Source organism: Balaenoptera ricei, chromosome 8 (assembly GCF_028023285.1).
Source record: "Balaenoptera ricei isolate mBalRic1 chromosome 8, mBalRic1.hap2, whole genome shotgun sequence".
In the NCBI taxonomy this organism is placed as follows: Eukaryota; Metazoa; Chordata; class Mammalia; order Artiodactyla; family Balaenopteridae; genus Balaenoptera; species Balaenoptera ricei.
Window position 1 is genome coordinate 74,361,023 of NC_082646.1, and position 24,100 is coordinate 74,385,122.

Here is a 24,100-nt window from a genome sequence, read left to right on the forward strand (position 1 = left end):
AGAGTGGCCCCCCTTCGCCAAAACTAGAGAAAGCCCACGCACAACAACAAAGATCCAATGCAACCAAAAATAAAAATACTAAATAAAATAAATTTTTAAAAAATAATAAATAAATAAATAAATATTTGACCCGCGTGATCTCCTTTAATTCTCACGACAACTCTCTGAAATCAGTGCTATCATTATACCCATTTTGTAGATGTGGAAAGAAACATAAAGTTAAGTAATTTGCCTGAGGTCACACAACTGGTAAGTGATGGAGAAAGGTTTAAACCCAGGCAGTCTGATACCAGAGCCCATGTTTCTGTGGTTGGTTTGTTTGCTTGTTGTTGTTGTTTAAATTCTGATTTACATTCAAAATGATTCCAAAGGTGTAAAATAGTATACAATGAAATGTCTCTGTTACTGTTACCAGCTACCTAGTTCTCTCCCTAAAAACCAATGCTATTAGCTTCTTATGTATCCTTCTATACACAAACAAAAAATATATATGTTATTTCCTCATATTATCACACAAACTGTGTATACAGTACATATTTTTCCACATTTACTTTTATTTATTTTTTATTTTATTTTATTTTTTATTTTTGGCTGTGTTAGGTCTTCGTTGCTGCACGTGGGCTTTCTCTAGTTGGGGCGAGCGGGGGCTACTCTTTGTTGCGGTGCGTGGGCTTCTCATTGTGGTGGCTTCTCTGGTTGCAGAGCACGGGCTCTAGGTGCGCAGCCTTCAGTAGCTGTGGTGCGCGGGCTTCAGTTGTGGCTCACGAGCGTAGTTGCTCCACGGCATGTGGTGTCTTCCCGGACCAGGGCTCGAACCCATGTCCCCTGCATTGGCAGGCAGATTCTTAACCACTGTGCCACCAGGGAAGCCCCACATTTGCTTTTAAAACATAATGATATATCTTCTGAATGGCTGCACAGTATTTCTGTGTATGAATATATTATATTTTTGTTTTACCAGTCCATAACTGTTAGGTGGTTTCCAATCTTTTGCTATTATAAGCAATGAATGGGGGACTTCCCTGGTGGTCCAGTGGCTAAGGCTCTGCACTCCCAATGCAGGGGGCCCAGGTTCGATCCCTGGTCAAGGGACTAGATCCCACATGCCACAACTAAGAGTTCACATGCCACAACTAAAGATTCCGCACGCCACAACTAAGACCCGGCTCAGTCAAATAAATAAATATTTAAAAATTAAGAAAAAAAAACAATGAATGGCAAGGAATAAAGACTTGTGTATCTGTCATTTCCCACGGGTGTGGGCCTATATGCAGGATAAATTCCTAGAATGTATTTACTGGTCAAAGATACCTGAATCTGTAATTTTTTTTTTAAATTTGGCTGTGCCAGGTCTTAGTTGCAGCACTCAGGATCTTCGCTGCCACGTGAGGGATCTTTCAGTTGCAGCATGCGGGATCTAGTTCCCTGACCAGGGATCAAACCCAGGCCTCCTGCATTGGGAGCACGGAGTCTTAACCACTGGACCACCAGGGAAGTCCCTGAATCTGTAATTTTGATTGAAGTTGTGAAATTGCTCTCTGTAGAGGCAGTACCAGTATATATGCCCTCCTACAGTAGGAGTATCTGTTTCCCCATTCCTTTAGGATCACAGTGTGTTAAGTGAAAAATTGTTATCTCCATGCAGGTTTAGTTTGCATTTCTCTTATAAGTGAGATTGAACATCATTCCATGTATTTAAGAATCATTTAACATTTCTTTTTCTGTGTGGACCATTTGATCATAATCGTTGTCCATTTTTCTATTGGGTTATAGAGGAAGAGAGATATATTCCAGCTCCTGGCCAAAAACCTATGTGTAATTTTTTTCAGGCCCAGGTGTAGGCAATTACAAAGGCTTTACTTGGCAAGTCTCACAGGTGAATACTGCCCCCATTAGAATTGCACAGGCAGTACGCTGCAGCCTCTGATGGGAGTTTTACTCAAGGACTCAGGACCCTCTGGCCGCCCATGGTCTTACATATCTGCATTTCTAGACCAGGAGCCTTCACTTGGAGGTCCCTTTCATTAGGACTTTCCTCGGGGCCTCTGCTTAGGCTTCCTTATTGGTGGGAGAGGAGGGAGGGAGAGGTCATGAAGACACTTTCTCCCTTCTCACTCAGTACTAGTACTTTTCCACTCTGACTCAGTATTCAGTACTTTTCCACTCCTAGCCCTCCTATAAACCCCCTTACCCCCCCACCCCGATTCCAGATCTGTGCTGATCCACCTGACCTGCAATGTTCCATGAGGGAAAATGCAAGGAGATGGAGTCAAAACTTTCTCTGTTTTAGCCTCTTGCTTATACTATCACAGTAAGTGATGAAAGGCTTGACTCTTACTTTCATTTTAGCCTGTTGCTTTAATCGAGCACTCTGAACATCTGGCAGCTCAGCTCTCTCCCGCTCTGCTGAGCCCTTGACTTTATATAAATATATCAACACACACACACAAGATCAAGATAGACAATGAGAAGAGAAAGCTGAGAGTTAGGATGACCCCAACCTCAGGACCAAGGGGGTCCCCAGAACATGGGACTTAAACTGCTAAAAGTGAGTTTGCCAAGTACTTTCTCGGTTTTAAAACTGAATCACATTATGATTTGACAGCTGTTCCAATATCCACATCTCTGGAAGAAGATTCCACATGGGAGTTTCTCAGACTGATTCTTTCTTTCTTTCTTTCTTTATGGCTGCATTGGGTCTTCGTTGCTGTGCGTGGTCTTTCTCTAGTTGCGGCGATTGGGGGCTACTCTTTGCTGCGGTGCACGGGCTTCTCATTGCAGTGGCTTCTCTTGTTGAGGAGCACGGGCTCTAGTTGCGCGGGCTTCAGTAATCGTGGCTCGCGGGCTCTAGAGCGCAGGCTCAGTAGCTGTGGCGCATGGGCTTAGTTGCTCTGTGGCATGTGGGATCCTCCAGGACCAGGGCTCGAACCCGTGTGCCCTGCATTGGCAGGCGGATCCTTAACCACTGCGCCACGAGGGAAGCCCCATCTCAGACTGATTCTTGATCTCTCAATGAAAGTATTGAAACCGGATGGGAAATATTTTACACAGGGGAACTGTGTCAATTTGACGGAAGCCCTGTCACTCTATGAAGAACAGCTGGGGTGCCTGTATTGTTCTGTGGAATTCTCGAAGGAGGTTGTCTGTGTCCCTTCATACTTGGAGTTGTGGGTATTTTACACTGTTTGGAAGAAAGCTAAACCTTGAAAATCAATTCCCCTAACCATGTGTGCTGCAAATAGCCTTCCTGACCTTCGTAGGCTGTACATGACATCGAAATGTCAGGCAATTGATTGTGAATCCCTTCAATTTTTCTTTTTTTATATTATTTTTTTAATTTAAAAATCAAATGGAAAATGTATATTTTGATGAGCTAGGCTGTTACTTTTCTGAAAGTCAGCTGAAGGATAATTAGACAGTACAGTGAAGGCTGCTAAATGCAATGAACCCCTAGAATGTGATTTTTGTTTTTGTTTTTCTGTGTGGGCTTTTTTCTTTGTTTGTTTCTGTTTTGGTAGACTTTGAATTTGGTTGTTTGGAGGAATGAACATCATTGTTTTCTTCTGGAGGGAAGTTCTTGATGGAGTTTCTTTCCCCCCAAAATTGACATAGATATTAAAATTTGGTGCTTATAAGGAAAGACTTTTAAAAATGAATAGCAATGCTTCAATTAAAATTACAAATGAGAAAAAAAAACCCCAAAAACCTGAATCACAGCCCGAGAATCTGTTCAGTCCTGGGGCAAACTGGAACAGTTAGTTGGTCTGTGTGAGATTAGACACTTGTAGTGAACACATCAACCCCGACCCCTGCAATCCAGTGGGAATATGAAAAGGAGACTCAAAACTATAGAGCAGAAAATTGTGAAAAAGAATGTATAAACAGCGGGCTATGGGAATTTAGGAGGAGCTGGGGGTGGGAATTGCAAAGAAAAGTTATTGAAGCAGAAATTGTCAACTAGAAAGGTTTTAAAGTAAATGTGATTTGAAAGATGGGGTATACTTACATATGTATTCTTCAATAAGAGACAAATCCATTGTATGTTGACTGGAAAAAATATCATAGACATTCAGGATGCTTATTTCATAAAAGTGATTGGCTTACAGTTTGACAGCTAATGAAAAACACACCATGGTGTGCAGCTTAGTGGAGATAATGTGTATAAAGCTGGCATAGGGACTTCCCTGGTGGTCCAGTGGTAAAGAATCTGCCATGCAATGCAGGGGATGGGGTTCGATCCCTGGTCAGGGAACTAAGATCCCGCATGCCGCAGGGCAACTCAGCCCGCGCACCTCAGCTAGAGAGAGAAACCCGCACGCCACAACTTCTGAGCTTGCACGCCTCAACTAGAGAGAGAAAAACCCACCTGCCACAACTAGAGAGAAGCCCGCGCACTAAAATGAAGATCCCACATGCCTCAACAAAGATCCCACGTGCCGCAACTAAGACCCAATGCAGCCAAAAATAAAATAAAATAAATAATAAATAAGTCTTTAAAAAAAAATAAAGCTGGCATAGTGCTTGGTACCCAGTAGGGGCTCAGACTCTGCTCTTCCTGATTTAATCCCTTTCTCTTTCTGAAGTTGGCTTATGAATTACAAGGTAGTTTCATTGTCCGGCACAGTGCCTGAGCACATAGTCAGTGCTCAGTTAACACTTGCTGAATAAATATGGAATGTATACATCAATTAATTTGACATTGATTTTGGCTTGATGTCAAGCCAGTTTCTAGGCATTAGTTAGGATGACCAAAACTACCTCCTTTTATATTATAAATTTAGTCAGGTGTTGTAAGCCGTATTCATCACTTAAAAGGAAAAATATATTATGTCCTCTTGGGCTATGTTTATCATTTCTTGATATCTTAAGATGTGCAGTTGCATTGCAGAGCTCAGCTAAAGATTATTACACTCCACAAGAGAGTATAATAGCAGAGCACATAGCATAGTCATAGGTAGTCTGATTTCCAACTACTTTGGTTAATTTACAATGTTTTTTAAATTGCAGTAAAATACACATAACATGAAATTTACCATCTTAACCATTTTTTAAATAAATTTATCTATTTATTTATTTATGGCTGCATTGGGTCTTCATTGCTGTGCACAGGCTTTCTCTAGTTGCGGCGAGCGGGGGCTACTCTTTGTTGTGGTGCATGGGCTTCTCATTGCGGTGGCTTTTCTTGTTGTGGAGCATGGGCTCTAGGCGTGTGGGCTTCAGCAGTGACTCGCGGGCTCCAGAGCGCAGGCTCAGTAGTTGTGGCGCACGGGCTTAGCTGCTCCGTGGCATGTGGGATCTTCCCGGACCAGGGCTCGAACCCGTGTCCTCTGCATTGGCAGGCAGATTCTTAACCACTGCGCCATCAGGGAAGTCCCCATCTTAACCATTTTTAAGTATATAGTTCAGTGGCATTAAGTATATTCACACTGTTGTGCAACCAAACTCCAGAACTCTTTTCACTTTGCAAAACTGAAACTCTATATTCATTAAACAACTTCCCATTCCTCTTCCTTCCAGCTCCTGTCAACCACCTTTCTGCTTTCCATCTCTATGAATTTGGTAACTCTAGGAACCTCATATAAGTGTAATCATACAAAAGTGTTTATCTTTTTGTGACTGGCTCATTTCACTTAGTATAATGTCATCAAGATTCATCCATGTTGTAGCATGTGTCAGAATTCCTTTGCTTTTTAAGGCTGAATAACATACAATTGTATGTATGTAGCACATTTTGTTTATCCCTTCATCTATTCATGGACACATGGGTTGCTTCCCTCATTTGGCTATTGTGAATACTGCTGCTATGAACATGCATATACAAATATCTCTTTGAGACCGTGCTTTAAATTCTTTTGGGTATATAGCCAGAAGTAGAATTGCTGGATCATATGGTAGTTCTATTTTTAATTTTTTGGAGGAACTGTCATACCGTTTTCCATAGTGCTGCACTATTTTACATTCCTACCAACAGTGCACAAGGGTTCCAATTTCTCCACATCCTCATCAACACTTGTTACTTTATTTATTTATTTATTTGGTTGTGTCAGGTCTCAGTTGTGGCTCACGGGCTCCTTAGTTGCAGCTCCCAGGCTCTTTAGTTGTGGCATGTGAACTCTTAGTTTCAGCATACATGTGGGATCTAGTTCCCAGACCAGGGATTGGATCCAGGCCCCCTGCATTGGGAGCATGGAGTCTTAACCACTGTGCCACCAGGGAAGTCCCAACGCTTGTTATTTTCTGATTTTGTTTTTGTTCATTTTATAGTAGCCATCCTAATGAGTATGAGGTAATATCTCATCATGGTTTTGTGGTTAATTAAAAAATCAAAATAAAACCTTTTTAAAAATGGCTGCATGAGGTTAAAAAGTCAAATAATGCAATTCTAAAAGGGTTATAATGTCCTCATTCCTGTCCCATCCCTTTTTGCCCCCCAATCCTGCTCCTCAGAGCAGTTTTTTTTCCCAACTATTTTAGTTGTTCTTCTTATCCTCCACTCCATCGTCCTAAATAATATGCTAAGATTGTTATTTCTCGATTTACCTGTTTCAGTCATTATTATTTTGTAATTATGGCAGACAGATTCAGCATTCTTCAAGCATTCTCTTCTTCCACTCCTCCCATCCTTTCAATATAATTATGTAAACAAGTTTAGTTAATTCAATATGACTAAGCATAATTTACTATTGAAGCATGTATCATACATAAATTGTTTCCTTTCTTACATATATTTCAGTTTCTTCCAGATTTAATAATTGTCTCATTTTTTAATTTGCTCAATTTTCTATGTATCTATTGCAAATTCTTCCCATATACTCCAACAGCTTCTTATTATAGGCTTTTATAGAGTCAAACATATCAGACAACGCACAGTCTCCGTGCTTTCCTAGAGATACTCCTTCTGGAGCCCTCTGTTCTCATACACCTCCAATCTAGTTGTGTTGTTTTATAAGCCTGCTACATAGTTATCGTCTAGGGACTTCCCTTCCAACTCCCTCTGGAAGTTGGAGTTACAGTAACTTTAAAAAATTCTAAGGGCTTCCCTGGTGGCGCAGTGGTTGGGAATCTGCCTGCCGATGCAGGGGACACGGGTTCGAGCCCTGGTCCGGGAAGATCCCACATGCCGCAGAGCGGCTGGGCCCGTGAGCCACAACTACTGAGCCTGCGCGTCTGGAGCCTGTGCTCCGCAACAGGAGAGGCCGCGACAGTGAGAGGCCCGCGCAACGCGATGAAGAGTGGCCCCCACTCGCCGCAACTAGAGAAAGCCCTTGCACAGAAACGAAGACCCAACACAGCCAAAAATAAATAAATAAATAAATAAATTTATTAAAAAAAAAAATTCTAAGCAAATTAAAATTTCACGTGAAAAACAATGTCTGACATTAGTTAGCTTTGGATGTATCCTACTTGAGTTCTTAGAATGGTGAGTTCTAGTCTCCGTTTCTTTAGTATTGTACTCGCTCCTCCACAGCACAGCTCCTTGAGGGTGCTATTGCTCAGGGCTCTAAGAATTATGTAAGGATAATAAGAACAGATGAAGAAACATCAAGAGGAAAATATAGTGTGCTCATTACAAAAAAGTTGCAAAAATACCAACATGTGGAAAGAATGAGGGACAGTAATCTCAGCCCTCTCATATTCCCACAACCGAAGACAACCCCTATTAACATTTTTGTCTATTTCCTTCTCATCTTTTTTTTTTAATATGTTCTTTTTTTTTAAATAAATATTATTTTTTAAATTCATTTATTTTTGGCTGCACTGGGTCTTTGTTGCTGCATGTGGGCTTTCACTAGTTGTGGCGAGTGGGGGCTACTCGTTGCGGTGCGTGGGCTTCTCATTGTGGTGGCTTCTCTTTGTTGCAGAGCACGGGCCCTAGGCACACAGGCTTCAGTAGTTGTGGCTCACGGGCTCTAGAGCGCAGGCTCAGTAGTTGTGGAGCACGGGCTTAGTTGCTCCGTGGCATGTGGGATCTTCCTGGACCAGGGCTCGAACCCGTGTTTGAGAATCCGCCGCCTGTTGGCAGGCGGATTCTTAACCACTGCACCATCAGGGAATTCCATTCATCTTTTTTTTTAAAGCCTAGATTTGGTTGTTGTTTTTGTTGGACTGTATTGTATATGCTATTTTATTTTCTGCATTTTATTTTATTTTTTTTAATGTTTATTTATTTATTTATTTTTGGCTGCGTTGGGTCTTCGTTGCTGCATGTGGGCTTTCTCTAGTTGCGGCGAGCAGGGGCTACTCTTCATTGCGGTGCACGGGCTTCTCATTGCAGTGGCTTCTCTTGTTGTGGAGCACAGGCTCTAGGTGCACGGGCTTCAGTAGTTGTGGCTTGTGGGCTCTAGAGCACAGGCTCAGTAGTTGTGGCGCACGGGCTTAGTTGCTCCGTGGCATGTAGGATCTTCCCGGACCAGGGCTCGAACTTGTGTCCCCTGCATTGGCAGGCAGATTCTTAACCACTGCGCCACCAGGAAGACCTATTTTCTGCATTTTAAACAAAAATTTTATGTAAGCATTTTTCTAGGGGCTTATAAATTATTCAGAAATATCATTTTAAAAAATGACTGCATAGTAGCCCATCCAGTTGAAGTACCATAATTAATAGATCTTCTACTGTTGTATCTTTAGATTGTTACCAATTTTCCACCATTATAAATAATGTTTTGGTAAATATTTTGTCATAAAAGCTTTTGCATAATTGGAATTCTTTCCTTCAGATAGATTTTTTTTTAATAAGGTTTTTTTTCTTTAATTTTTATTTTATTTTATTTTATTTAATTATTTATGGCTGTGTTGGGTCTTCGTTTCTGTGCGAGGGCTTTCTCTAATTGCGGCAAGTGGGGGCCACTCTTCATCGCGTTGCGCGGGCCTCTCACTATCGCGGCCTCTCTTGTTGCGGAGCACAGGCTCCAGATGCGCAGGCTCAGTAATTGTGGCTCACGGGCCCAGCCGCTCTGCGGCATGTGGGATCTTCCCAGACCAGGGCTCGAACCTGTGTCCCTTGCATTGGCAGGCAGATTCTCAACCACTGCGCCACCAGGGAAGCCCCAGATAGATTTTTACTAAGTCAAAGGATATGACATTTTTAAGGCTGAAAGAAGATTTTTTTTTTTCTTGACGAGCTTTCTTCAAGTATGTATATTCAGAGACTGACACTCTTATTCTTAAATGGTCATGATGTATTTCGTGTTCTTTACTGGCTACATTTGAATGCGGCTAGGATTAGAGGATTAGATGGCCAGACATCCAGATTTAATTATGTACAGTTCAGGACAGAAAGAAAAAGATCAAAAGTCTTAGAAGATGCCCAAGATAAAGTGGTTCAGAAATGCTACAGGTAGGATCAAATACATGTTTATCAGTCATTACAGCTCAGAAGTGCTCTGTCCTCTGGCACATCATGAAGAAAATCCATCTCTGGGCTTGTGTTTATAGTCTCCCTCCCTCCTTTCTCCTCCCTCCCTCCCTTCCTTCCTCCCTCCTTCTCTCTCTCTCTCTCTCTTTCTTTCTTTCAGCAACACATCATTACAACTTACAACAGCACATCATGTAAGTTCTAGTAGCTATTGGACCTCAAGGGTATGCTAAACTGTTATTAATCAGAATACTGATGTTTATGTTGTACAACTAAAATGAATGCAATGTTATATGTCAATTATGTCTCAGTAAAACTGGAAGAGAATAAAAAGAATCCTGCATCCATAATTTCCCTGAGTCTTAAACTCTTCACCTTTCAGGCTGCATTGCTGGCTCTAAAAAAGGGCTGAACTCCTCCTTGTGTTATGAAGCTTCTCTCCTGATTGCCCCCAACAGTACAGGCACTCAATAAATGGAGTATCATACAACAGGATGAAATCTAACAGACTCTCATAAGACAGGATTTCATTTTATATCCTAGACCAGGAGAAACAACTTATCTGACCCAGGAAGTCTATCTCTATGTTGACAGACGATTTTTTTTTTTTTGAGTATGCACTATATCCGTGTAACATGTTGGACTCTTTACAAACATTATCTCATTTAAATATTAACCCTAGATAGTAGGTATCCCCAGTTTACAGTGGAGGTAACTGAAGTATAAGAGGTCAAGCTACTTGGGTGAAAGTACATAGTAAGAGGCACAGATAGAATCTGAGGACGTAGAAGTCTGTCCTTCCATTCATGAAGCTGGCAGGCAAGTCGGGGGTTGGGGGGACAGACACAGATAAAGCTAGCTGCAAAGTTGGCAAGAACTATTGTTTCTCCTAAGGATACACGGTAACCATAAAGTGTTACAAATGATCCCCTTCTGGAGGGACCACTGCTTTCTTACTCACTGAAAAACCTTGTTTTCTAAAATCACAGAGTATCCAAAACGTCGTTGTTTGAAATTATACCAGTAAAAAAGAAACACCTTACTTTTGCTTAGAGGTTCTTAGTCGCTTTGCTACAGAGAGACTGCCTTGATTTTCAACCTAGGTGAGAGTTTCAGATGAGTTCTGGACACAACATTCCATATCTACCTTAACTTTGTAATATCCAAGGAAACAGGACCCTTGGTCCATTAGCAGTCCTAAACTGATGTTAACCCATTTACAAATAGCCCTGTTTCACTCTAAGCCTAATCAGAACACTGCTTCCCTCAGTTACACCTAAAATTCTGCCCTTTCCTCAAATCCTACAATAATTCTATATTTTCCTGCCCCATAGCTCCTTTGGTGTGCAGTCTCCCTCATAGTAAGGAGTCATTTTACCTGACTTTGTCACCTGCATGCTTGTCCCTGGTGGTTTGGGGCTGACTGGGCTAGTGACAGGTTTGGATCCAGGTTTGCCTATAGTAGAGTCTAATGTGTAAATGCCAGGCTAAACTGGAGATTATTTAATCTTTATTCATATATTTTGTCAATGCTCTTCAGCCAAATACCATCAAGAACACTCCTGTAGTTGAACAAGTTTGGTTTATAACTCGTTGCAGCAGGAGAGAACATATACCATGGGGAACTGCAGGGCATCTCAGTAAGAGGGTGTTAGAAAGGACTCATTTAGGACCTGAGCTTTGGTTGGATGATTTTGAGGAGGGTACAAAGAAGACAGGGTTCATCCAGGCTGTTAGAAAGTGGGGACAATTCTATCATTGAGTATCTCAATAAATCTTATTTATTAGAAGGACAGATTACAGCAAAGCTAAAGCAGCATCATTCACATTAGTCAGGATAGGCGGATGTGTGGCATTTTATGGCTTGCATACTGTTAATGTTTTGTCTGTGTTCAGACATGATTATGAAGTGGTCTTGTTTTTGTGTTGATGTATCATGGTCACAGAGCGGTCTCGTCTGATGTTGATGGTCTGTGAAATAGTTCATGTCCAACAGGAGAGCATTAAGACCTAGCTGTCAGGCCAGCTCATAGTAGTAGTACCAGTAGTAGTAGTACCAATAGTACTACCAGCTGGTAGTACCAGGTCAGTTCCTGGATGTCAAAGGATGCTTTTTTTCCTTCTCAGTGCCTACATATATATATGCATGTGTGTGTGCACATGTGTGCATATGCATACACGCATAACTCTATTAAAATCATATAAAATTCCAACTATAAAATTCAAACAAAAACTGACATTTGAGATGTTTTCTATTTTATTAGGGGTGGCATATATATTTATGACTTGGGCATGGGCTATATATTTTTTTCTGGGAGTGTGCTTATATATTTACTTTATTGAATATGTAATACATTCACATGATTTGAAAAATTTTTTGAAGTACAGAGAAAATCTTCTTTCTGTCCCTCCCTTATCTGTTCAATTCCCACACTCTCCCAATAGGTAACTACTATTATTAGTTAATTGTATATCCTTCCAGAGATAGTCTTTATGTTGATAATACATAGGAATGTGAAATATCTCCTGGTGTTTCTTTTTTAAACTTAAAGCAGATAACCATGCAGTTTTGCCTCTTCCTTTTCTATTAATCCATCTAGGAAATATTTCTGTTTTAGTACATAAAAGCTTCCACATTCCTAGGGAAGTTTTGTTTGAACTTTATTTAATGATGTACATTTTATCTGTTTTCAATCTTTGCTAGCACAAAAATCGTTGCAACGAATACCTTTGTCCATCATCATTTCACACATTGGGGAGTACAGCCTTACAATAAGTTCCCCAAAATGAAATTATTGTCTCAAAGGGTGCACTCACTTGTAATTTTTTTTTTGTTTGAATTTTATTTTATTTATTTAATTTTATACAGCAGGTTCTTATTAGTCATCAATTTTATACACATCAGTATACATGTCAATCCCAATCTCCCAATTCATCCCACTACCACCCCCACCCGCTGCCGCTTTCCCCCCTTGGTGTCCATACATTTGTTCTCTACATCTGGGTCTCAATTTCTGCCCTGCAAACTGGTTCATCTGTACAATTTTTCTAGGTTCCACATATATGTGTTACTATACGATATTTGTTTTTCTCTTTTGACTTACTTCACTCTGTATGACAGTCTCTAGATTCATCCATGTCTCTACAAAAACCCAATTTCATTCCTTTTTATGGCTGAGTAATATTCCATTGTATATATGTACCACATCTTCTTTATCCATTTGTCTGTCGATGGGCATTTAGGTTGCTTCCATGACCTGGCTATTGTAAATAGTGCTTCAGTGATCATTAGGGTGCATGTGTCTTTTTGAATTATGGTATTCTCTGGGTATATGCCCAGTAGTGGGATTGCTGGGTCATACGGTAATTCTATTTTTAGTTTTTTAAGGAACCTCCACACAGTTCTCCATAGCGGCTGTATCAATTTACATTCCCACCAACAGTACAAGAGGGTTTCCTTTTCTCCACACCCTCTCCAGCATTTGTTGTTTGTAGATTTTCTGATGATGCCCATTCTAACTGGTGTGAGGTGATACCTCATTGTTGTTTTGATTTGCATTTCTCTAATAATTAGTGATGTTGAGCAGCTTTTCATGTGCTTCCTGGCCATCTGTATGTCTTCTTTGGAGAAATGTCTATTTAGGAGTTCTGCCCACTTTTGGATTTGTTTGTTTGTTTTTTGTTTTTTGTTTTTTTTCACACACACACACTGTATTTTATTTTTACAAGAGATAAATAGACTGACACCAAGCATTGTACATGGATGACCACAACAAAAGCAACAATGATTGCAATTACCAAACATGAAACATACTCATACTATGTCATAATATTGACATTCAGTCCGGTAATCCTTCACTGTAACAGCTCCTTTACTTTGCAGTGAAAATTGATTTGTATATTCTTTGCCTCTGAGTCCTTGTGGGATTTTTTTTTTTTTTAAATTCAGACAGAAAGTCACACAAATTATACTCATCCTCATCAGTTCACTCAGTCCCATGTAATTAATTTTTTTTTTCATCTTGATCTTTTGTTAGCACTTTTATGAGTTCATCAGTTTTTCATTAGAGTTCTGAAAATGCTTATTCATTCAGTTCAGCAGTACAGTCAGTTACCAGAAACCTGTACTTGTCAGAGTCTTTTCCATGAATTTCTTGAAGATGAAACCCTTTTATAGGAACATATTTGCAAAATCATCAGAGTACACCCAGAACTGTCTGTAAATGACAAAAGACTTAAAAATGACCACGGTTAAAGATTTGATGAAAGTTCATAATAATGCAGTTGACAAGAAAATTAGTTATTTCTGAGATATACATTTTAAAGTAATAACTAGGATTATTACTTATAACATTATACCAGAACATATAAGATTTTTAGAAATTTCATGCAATGTCTGAAACATTTATATTAACATATTTCCATACATATTTCCATACAAATACAAATATAAGATTTTTAGAAATTTCATGTAATGTCTGAAACATTTATATTAACATATTTCCATACAAATAACCCAATGAAAGTTTACTATTAGTTGTTTTGTTTGTTTTTTTATACTGCAGGTTCTTATTAGGCATCAATTTTATACACATCAGTGTATACATGTCAATCCGAATCGCCCAATTCAGCACACCACCATCCCCACCTCACCGCAGTTTTCCCCCCTTGGTGTCCATATGTCCATTCTCTACATCTGTGTCTCAACTTCTGCCCTGCAAACTGGCTCATCTGTACCATTTTTCTAGGTTCCACATACATGCATTAATATACGATATTTGTTTTTCTCTTTCTGACTTACTTCACTCTGTATGACAGTCTCTAGATCCATCCACGTCTCAACAAATGACTCAATTTCGTTCCTTTTTATAGCTGAGTAATATTCCATTGTATATATGTACCACAACTTCTTTATCCATTCGTCTGTTGATGGGCATTTAGGTTGCTTCCATGACCTGGCTATTGTAAATAGTGCTGCAATGAACATTCGGGTGCATGTGTCTTTTTGAATTACGGTTTTCTCTGGGTATATGCCCAGTAGTGGGATTGCTGGGTCATATGGTAATTCTATTTTTAGTTTTTTAAGGAACCTCCATATTGTTCTCCATAGTGGCTGTATCAATTTACATTCCCACCAACAGTGCAAGAGGGTTCCCTTTTCTCCACACCCTCTACAGCATTTGTTGTTTGTAGATTTTCTGATGATGCCCATTCTAACAGGAGTGAGGTGATACCTCATTGTAGTTTTGATCTGCATTTCTCTAATAATTAGTGATGTTGAGCATCTTTTCATGTGCTTCGTGGCCGTCTGTATGTCTTCTTTGGAGAAATGTCTATTTAGGTCTTCTGCCCATTTTTGGATTGGGGTGTTTGTTTCTTTGATATTGAGCTGAATGAGCTGTTTATATATTTTGGAGATTAATCCTTTGTCCGTTGATTCATTTGCAAATATTTTCTCCCATTCTGAGGGTTGTCTTTTTGTCTTGTTTATGGTTTCCTTTGCTGTGCAAAAGCTTTGAAGTTTCATTAGGTCCCACTTGTTTATTTTTGTTTTTATTTCCATTACTCTAGGAGGTGGATCAAAAAAGATCTTGCTGTGATTTATGTCAAAGAGTGTTCTTCCTATGTTTTCCTCTAAGAGCTTTATAGTGTCCGGTCTTACATTTAGGTCTCGAATCCATTTTGAGTTTATTTTCGTGTATGGTGTTAGGGAGTGTTCTAACTTCATTCTTTTACATGTAGCTGTCCAGTTTTCCCAGCACCACTTATTGAAGAGACTGTCTTTTCTCCATTGTATATCTTTGCCTCCTTTGTCATAGATTAGTTGACCATAGGTGCGTGGGTTAATCTCTGGGCTTTCTATCTTGTTCCATTGATCTATGTTTCTGTTTTTGTGCCAGTACCATATTGTCTTGATTACTGTAGCTTTGTAGTATAGTCTGAAGTCTGGGAGTCTGATTCCTCCAGCTCCATTTTTTTGCCTCAAGACTGCTTTGGCTATTCGGGGTCTTTTGTGTCTCCATACAAATTTTAAGATGATTTGTTCTAGCTCCGTAAAAAGTGCCATTGGTAATTTGATAGGGATTGCATTGAATCCGTAGATTGCTTTGGGTAGTATACTCATTTTCACAATATTGATTCTTCCAATCCAAGAACATGGTATATCTCTCCATCTGTTGGTATCATCTTTAATTTCTTTCATCAGTGTCTTATAGTTTTCTGCATACAGGTCTTTTGTCTCCCTAGGTAGGTTTATTCCTAGGTATTTTATTCTTTTTGTTGCAATGGTAAATGGGAGTGTTTCCATAATTTCTCTTTCAGATTTTTCATCATTAGTGTATAGGAATGCAAGAGATTTCTGTGCATTAATTTTGGATCCTGCAACTTTACCATATTCATTAATTAGCTCTAGCAGTTTTCTGGTGGCAGTTTTAGGATTCTCTATGTATAGTATCATGTCATCCTCAAACAGTGAAAGTTTTACTTCTTCCTTTCCAATTTGTATTCCTTTTATTTCTTTTTCTTCTCTGATTGCCGTGGCTAGGACTTCCAGAACTATGTTGAATAATAGTGGTGAGAGTGGACATCCTTGTCTCGTTCCTGATCTTAGAGGAAATGCTTTCAGTTTTTCACCATTGAGAATGATGTTTGCTGTGGGTTTGTCATATATGGCCTTTATTATGTTGAGGTAGGTTCCCTCTATGCCCACTTTCTGGAGAGTTTTTATCAGAAATGGGTGTTGAATTTTGTCAAAAGCTTTTTCTGCATCTATTGAGATGATCATATGGTTTTTCTTCTTCAATTTGTTAATATGGTGTATCACATTGACTGATTTGCGTATATTGAAGAATCCTTGCATCCCTGGGATAAATCCCACTTGATCGTGGTGTATGATCCTTTTAATGTGTTGTTGGATTCTGTTTGCTAGTATTTTGTTGAGGATTTTTGCATCTATATTCATCAGTGATATTGGTCTGTAATTTTCTTCTTTTGTAGTGTCTTTGTCTGGTTTTGGTATCAGGGTGATGGTGGCCTCATAGAATGAGTTTGGGAGTGTTCCTTCCTCTGCAATTTTTTGGAAGAGTTTGAGAAGGATGGGTGTTAGCTCTTCTCTAAATGTTTGATAGAATTCACCTGTGAAGCCATCTGGTCCTGGACTTTTGTTTGTTGGAAGATTTTTAATCACAGTTTCAATTTCATTACTTGTGATTGGTCTGTTCATATTTTCTGTTTCTTCCTGATTCAGTCTTGGAAGGTTATACCTTTCTAAGAATTTGTCCATTTCTTCCAGGTTGTCCATTTTATTGGCATAAAGTTGCTTGTAGTAGTCTCTTAGGATGCTTTGTATTTCTGCGGTGTCTGTTGTAACTTCTCCTTTTTCATTTCTGATTTTATTGATTTGAGTCCTCTCCCTCTTTTTCTTGATGAGTCTGGCTAATGGCTTATCAATTTTGTTTATCTTCTCAAAGAACCAACTTTTAGTTTTATTGATCTTTGCTATTGTTTTCTTTGTTTCTATTTCATTTATTTCTGCTCTGATCTTTATGATTTCTTTACTTCTGCTAACTTTGGGTTTTGTTTGTTCTTCTTTCTCTAGTTTCCTTAGGTGTAAGGTTAGATTGTTTACTTGAGATTTTTCTTGTTTCTTTAGGTAAGCTTGTATAGCTATAAACTTCCCTCTTAGAACAGCTTTTGCTGCATCCCATAGGTTTTGGGTCGTTGTGTTTTCATTGTCATTTGTCTCTAGGTATTTTTTGATTTCCTCTTTGATTTCTTCAGTGATCTCTTGGTTATTTAGTAACGTATTGTTTAGCCTCCATGTGTTTGTCTTTTTTACGTTTTTTTCCCTGTAATTCATTTCTAATCTCATAGCGTTGTGGTCAGAGAAGATGCTTGATATGATTTCAATTTTCTTAAATTTACTGAGGCTTGATTTGTGACCCAAGATGTGATCTATCCTGGAGAATGTTCCGTGCGCACTTGAGAAGAACGTGTATTCTGCTGTTTTTGGATGGAATGTCCTATATATATCAATTAAATCTATCTGGTCTATTGTGTCATTTAAAGCTTCTGTTTCCTTATTTATTTTCATTTTGGATGATCTGTCCATTGGTGTAAGTGGAGTGTTAAAGTCCCCCACTATTATTGTGTTACTGTCGATTTCCTCTTTTAGAGCTGTTAGCAGTTGCCTTATGTATTGAGGTGCTCCTATGTTGGGTGCATATATATTTATAATTGTTATATCTTCTTCATGGATTGATCCCTGGATCATTATGTAGTGTCCTTCCTTGTCTCTTTTAACATTCTTTATTTTAAAGTCTATTTTATCTGATATGAGTATAGCTACTCCAGCTTTCTTTTGATTTCCATTTGCATGGAATATCTTTTTCCATCCCCTCACTTTCAGTCTGTATGTGTCCCTAGGTCTAAAGTGGGTCTCTTGTAGACAGCATATATATGGGTCTTGTTTTTGTATCCATTCAGCCAGTCTATGTCTTTTGGTTGGGGCATTTAATCCATTCACGTTTAAGGTAATTATCGATATGTATGTTCCTATGACCATTTTCTTAATTGTTTTGGGTTTGTTTTTGTAGGTCCTTTTCTTCTCTTGTGTTTCCCACTTAGAGAAGTTCCTTTAGCATTTGTTGTAGAGCTGGTTTGGTGGTGCTGAATTCTCTTAGCTTTTGCTTGTCTGTAAAGCTTTTGATTTCTCCATCAAATCTAAATGAGATCCTTGCCGGGTAGAGTAATCTTGGTTGTAGGTTCTTTTTTTTTTTTTTTTTTTTTTTTTTTTAAGATTTTTAGAAATTTCATGTAATGTCTGAAACATTTATATTAACATATTTCCATACATATTTCCATACAAATACAAATATGATTTTTAGAAATTTCATGTAATGTCTGAAACATTTATATTAACATATTTCCATACATATTTCCATACAAATACAAATATAAGATTTTTAGAAATTTCATGTAATTTGGTTGTAGGTTCTTCCCTTTCATCACTTTAAGTATATCATGCCACTCCCTTCTGGCTTGCAGAGTTTCTGCTGAGAAATCAGCTGTTAACCTTATGGGAGTTCCCTTGTATGTTATTTGTCGTTTTTCCCTTGCTGCTTTCAATAATTTTTCTTTGTCTTTAATTTTTGCCACTTTGATTACTATATGTCTCGGCGTGTTTCTCCTTGGGTTTATTCTGTATGGGACTCGCTGCACTTCCTGGACTTGGGTGGCTATTTCCTTTCCCATGTTAGGGAAGTTTTCGACTATAATCTCTTCAAATATTTTCTCTGGTCCTTTCTCTCTCTCTTCTCCTTCTGGGACCCCTATAATGCGAATGTTGTTGCGTTTAATGTTGTCCCAGAGGTCTCTTAGGCTGTCTTCATTTCTTTTCATTCTTTTTTCTTTAGTCTGTTCCGCAGCAGTGAATTCCACCATTCTGTCTTCCAGGTCACTTATCCGTTCTTCTGCCTCAGTTATTCTGCTATTGATTCCTTCTAGTGTAGTTTTCATTTCAGTTATTGTATTGGTCATCTCTGTTTGTTTGTTCTTTAATTCTTCTAGGTCTTTGTTAAACATTTCTTGCATCTTCTCAATCTTTGCCTCCATTCTTATTCCGAGGTCCTGGATCATCTTCACTATCATTATTCTGAATTCTTTTTCTGGAAGGTTGCCTATCTCCACTTCATTTAGTTGTTTTTCTGGGGTTTTTTCTTGTTCCTTCATCTGGTACATAGCCCTCTGCCTTTTCATCTTCTCTATCTTTCTGTAACTGTGGTTTTTGGTCCACAGGCTGCAGGATTGTAGTTTTTCTTGCTTCTGCTGTCTGCCCTCTGGTGGTTGAGGCTATCTAAGAGGCTTGATGGGAGCCTCTGGTGGTGGGTAGAGCTGACTGTTGCTGTGGCGGTCAGAGCTCAGTAAAACCTTAATCCACTTGACTGTTGATGGGTGGGGCTGGGTTCCCTCCCTGTTGCTGTGGCAGTCAGAGCTCAGTAAAACCTTAATCCACTTGACTGTTGATGGGTGGGGCTGGGTTCCCTCCCTGTTGGTTGTTTTGCCTGAGGCAATCCAACACTGGAGCCTACCCGTGCTCTTTGGTGGGGTTAATGGCAGTCTCTGGGAGGGCTCACGCCAAGGAGAACTTCCCAGAACCTCTGCTGCCAGTGTCCTTATCCCCACGGTGAAACAGAGCCACCACTCGTCTCTGCAGGAGACCCCCCAACACCAGCAGGTAGGTCTGGTTCAGTCTCCCCCAGGGTCGCTGCTCCTTCCCCTGGGTCCCGATGCACACATTACTTTGTGTGTGCCCTCCAAGAATGGGGTCTCTGTTTCCCCCAGTCCTGTCAAAGTCCTGCAATCAATTCCCACTAGGCTTCAAAGTCTGATTCTCTAGGAATTCCTCCTCCCATAGCCGGACCCCCAGGTTGGGAAGCCTGACGTGGGGCTCAGAACCTTCACTCCAGTGGGTGGACTTCTGTGGTATAAGTGTTCGCCAGTCTGTGAGCCACCCACCCAGCAGTTATGGGATTTGATTTTACTCTGATTGCGCCCCTCCTACCGTCTCACTGTGGCTTCTCCTCTGTCCTTGGACGTGGGGTATCCTCCTTGGTGAAGTCCAGGGGCTTCCTGTCAATGACTGTCCAGCAGCCAGTTGTGATTCTGGTGCTCTCACAAGAGGGAGTGAGAGCACGTCCTTCTACTCCGCCATCTTGGTTAATTTCTGTTTGTTTTTTTAATATTGAGCTGCACGAGCTGTTTATATACTTTGGAGATTAATCCTTTGTCCGTTGATTCATTTGCAAATATTTTCTCCCATTCTGAGGGTTGTCTTTTTGTCTTGTTTGTAGTTTCCTTTGCTTTGTAAAAGCTTCTAAATTTCCTTAGGTCCCATTTGTTTATTTTTGTTTTTATTTCCATTACTCTAGGAGGTGGATCAAAAAAGATCTTGCTGTGATTTATGTCAAAGAGTGTTCTTCCTATGTTTTCCTCTAAGAGCTTTATAGTGTCCGGTCTTACATTTAGGTCTCGAATCCATTTTGAGTTTATTTTCGTGTATGGTGTTAGAGAGTATTCTAATTTCATTCTTTTACATGTAGCTGTCCAGTTTTCCCAGCACCACTTATTGAAGAGACTGTCTTTTCTCCATTGTATATCCTTGCCTCCTCTGTCATAGATTAGTTGGCCATAAGTGCATGGGTTTATCTCTGGGCTTTCTATCCTGTTCCATTGATCTATATTTCTGTTTTTGTGTCAGTACCATATTGTCTTGATTACTGTAGCTTTGTAGTATAGTCTGAATTCAGGGAGTCTGATTCCTCCAGCTCCGTCTTTTTCCCTCAAGACTGCTTTGGCTATTCGGGATCTTTTGTGTCTCCATACAAATTTTAAGATTTTTTGTTCTAGTTCTGTAAAAAATGCCATTGGTAATTTGATAGGGATTGCATTGATTCTGTAGATTGCTTTGGGTAGTATAGTCATTTTCACAATATTGATTCTTCCAATCCAAGAACATGGTATATCTCTCCATCTGTTTGTATCATCTTTAATTTCTTTCATCAGTGTCTTACAGTTTTCTGCATACAGGTCTTTTGTCTCCCTAGGTAGGTTTATTCCTAGATATTTTATTCTTTTTGTTGCAATGGTAAATGGGAGTGTTTCCTTATTTTCTCTTTCAGATTTTTCATCATTAGTGTATACGAACGCAAGAGATTTCTATGCATTAATTTTGTATCCTGCAACTTTACCAAATTCATTGATTAGCTCTAGTAGTTTTCTGGTGGCATCTTTAGGATTCTCTATGTATAGTATCATGTCATCTGCAAACAGTGACAGTTTTACGTCTTCTTTTCCAATTTGTATTCCTTTTACTTATGTTTCTTCTCTAATTGCCGTGGCTAGGACTTCCAAAACTATGTTGAATAATAGTGGTGAGAGTGGACATCCTTGTCTTGTTCCTGATCTTAGAGGAAATGCTTTCAGCTTTTCACCATTGAGAATGTTTGCTGTGGGTTTGTCATTTATGGCCTTTATTATGTTGAGGTAGGTTCCCTCTATGCCCACTTTCTGGAGAGTTTTGATCATAAATGGGTGTTGAATATTGTCAAAAGCTTTTTCTGCATCTATTGAGATGATCATATGGTTTTTCTTCTTCAATTTGTTAATATGGTGTATCACATTGATTGACTTGCGTATATTGAAGAATCCTTGCATCCCTGGGATAAATCCCACTTGATCGTGGTGTATGATCCTTTTAATGTGTTGTTGGATTCTGTTTGCTAGTATTTTGTTGAGGATTTTTGCATCTATATTCATCAGCGATATTGCTCTGTAATTTTCTTTTTTTGTAGTATCTTTGTCTGGTTTTGGTATCAGGGCGATGGTGGCCTCATAGAATGAGTTTGGGAGTGTTCCTTCCTCTGCAATTTTTTGGAAGAGTTTGAGAAGGATGGGTGTCAGCTCTTCTCTAAATGTTTGATAGAATTCACCTGTGAAGCCATCTAGTCCTGGACTTCTGTTTGTTGGAAGATTTTTAATCACAGTTTCAATTTCATTACTTGTGATTGGTCTGTTCATATTTTCTGTTTCTTCCTGGTTCAGTCTTGGAAGGTTATATCTTTCTAAGAATTTGTCCATTTCTTCCAGGTTGTCCATTTTATTGGCATAGAGTTGCTTGTAGTAGTCTCTTAGGATCCTTTGTATTTCTGTGGTGTCTGTTGTAACTTCTCCTTTTTCATTTCTAATTTTATTGATTTGAGTCCTCTCCCTCTTTTTCTTGATGAGTCTGGCTAATGGTTTATCAATTTTGTTTATCTTCTCAAAGGACCAGCTTTTAGTTTTATTGATCTTTGCTATTGTTTTCTTTGTTTCTATTTCATTTATTTTTGCTCTAATCATTATGATTTCTTTCCCTCTGCTAACTTTGGGTTTTGTTTGTTCTTCTTTCTCTAGTTCCTTTAGGTGTAAGGTTAGATTGTTTATCTGAGATTTTTCTTGTTTCTTGAGGTAGGCTTGTATTGCTATAAACTTCCCTCTTAGAACTGCTTTTGCTGCATCCCATAGGTTTGGATCATCGTGTTTTCATTGTCATTTGTCTCTAGGTATTTTTTGATTTCCTCTTTGATTTCTTCAGTGATCTCTTGCTTATTAAGTAGTGTATTGTTTAACCTCCATGTGTTTGCATTGTTTTACAGATTTTTCCCTGTAAGTGATAATATCTAGTCGCATAGCTTTGTGGTTGGAAAAGATATTTGATATGATTTCAATTTTCTTAAATTTACTGTGGCTTGATTTGTGACCCAAGATATGATCGATCCTGGAGAATATTCCATGAGCACTTGAGAAGAAAGTGTATTCTGCTGTTTTTTGACGGAATGTCCTATAAATATCGATTAAGTCCATCTTGTTTAATGTATCATTTCAAGCTTGTGTTTCCTTATTTATTTTCATTTTGGATGATCTGTCCATTGGTGAAAGTGGGGTGTTAAAGTCCCCTACTATGATTGTGTTACTGTCGACTTCCCCTTTTATGGCTGTTAGCACTTGCCTTATGTATTGAGGTGCTCCTATGTTGGGTACATAAATATTTACAATTGTTATATCTTCTTCTTGGATTGATCCCTTGATCATTAGGTAGTGTCCTTCTTTGTCTCTTGTAATAGTCTTTATTTTAAAGTCTATCTTGTTTGATATGAGAATTGCTACTCCAGCTTTCTTTTGATTTCTATTTGCATGGAATATCTTTCTCCATCCCCTCACTTTCAGTCTGTATGTGTCCCTAGGTCTGAAGTGGGTCTCTTGTAGACAGCATATATATGGATCTTGTTTATGTATCCATTCAGCCAGTCTATGTCTTTTGGTTGGAGCATTAATCCATTTACATTTAAGGTAATTATTGATATGTATGTTCCTGTTACCATTTTCTTAATTGTTTTGGGTTTGTTATTGTAGGTCTTTTCCTTCTCTTGTGTTTCCTGCCTAGAGAAGTTCCTTTAGCATTTGTTGCAAAGCTGGTTTGGTGGTGCTGAATTCTCTTAGCTTTTGCTTTTCTGTAAAGGTTTTAATTTCTCCATCGAATCTGAATGAGATCCTTGCTGGGTAGAGTAATCTTGGTTGTAGGTTTTCCCTTTCATCACTTTAAATATGTCTCGCCACTCCCTTCTGGCTTGTAGAGTTTCTGCTGAAAGATCAGCTGTTGACCTTATGGCGATTCCCTTTTATGTTATTTGTTGTTTTTCCCTTGCTGCTTTTAATATTTTTCTTTGTATTTAATTTTTGGTAGTTTGATTAATATGTGTTTTGGTGTGTTTCTCCTTAGATTTATCCTGTATGGGACTCTCTGTGCTTCCTGGGCTTGACTGACTATTTCCTTTCCCATATTAGGGAAGCTTTCAACTATACTCTTTTCAAATATTTTCTCAGTCCCTTTCTTTTTCTCTTCTTCTTCTGGGACCCCTATAATTCGAATGTTGGTGCACTTAATGTTGTCCCAGTGGTCTCTAAGACTGTCCTCAATTCTTTTCATTCTTTTTTCTTTATTCTGCTCTGCAGTAGTTATTTCCACTATTTTATCTTCCAGGTCACTTATCCGTTCTTCTGCCTCAGTTATTCTGCTATTGATTCCTTCTAGAGAATTTTTAATTTCATTTATTGTGTTGGTCATCATTGTTTACTTGCTCTTTTTAGTTCTTCTAGGTCCTTGTTAAACGTTTCCTGTATTTTCTCCATTCTATTTCCAAGATTTTG

General features: G+C 39.0%; 1 protein-coding gene across 2 annotated transcripts in view; it reads left to right on the forward strand.

Moving 5' to 3' along the window:
* The first annotated feature begins 2,347 nt into the window (after positions 1–2,347).
* The window catches only part of NUCB2 (nucleobindin 2), a 109,640-nt gene continuing 87,887 nt past the window's right edge, over positions 2,348–24,100 (forward strand). For both annotated transcript variants that reach the window (XM_059931207.1, XM_059931206.1), the window contains exon 1: positions 2,348–2,548. The gene's annotated coding sequence lies outside the window, so the exon portion shown is untranslated. The remainder of the gene's footprint in view (positions 2,549–24,100) is intronic.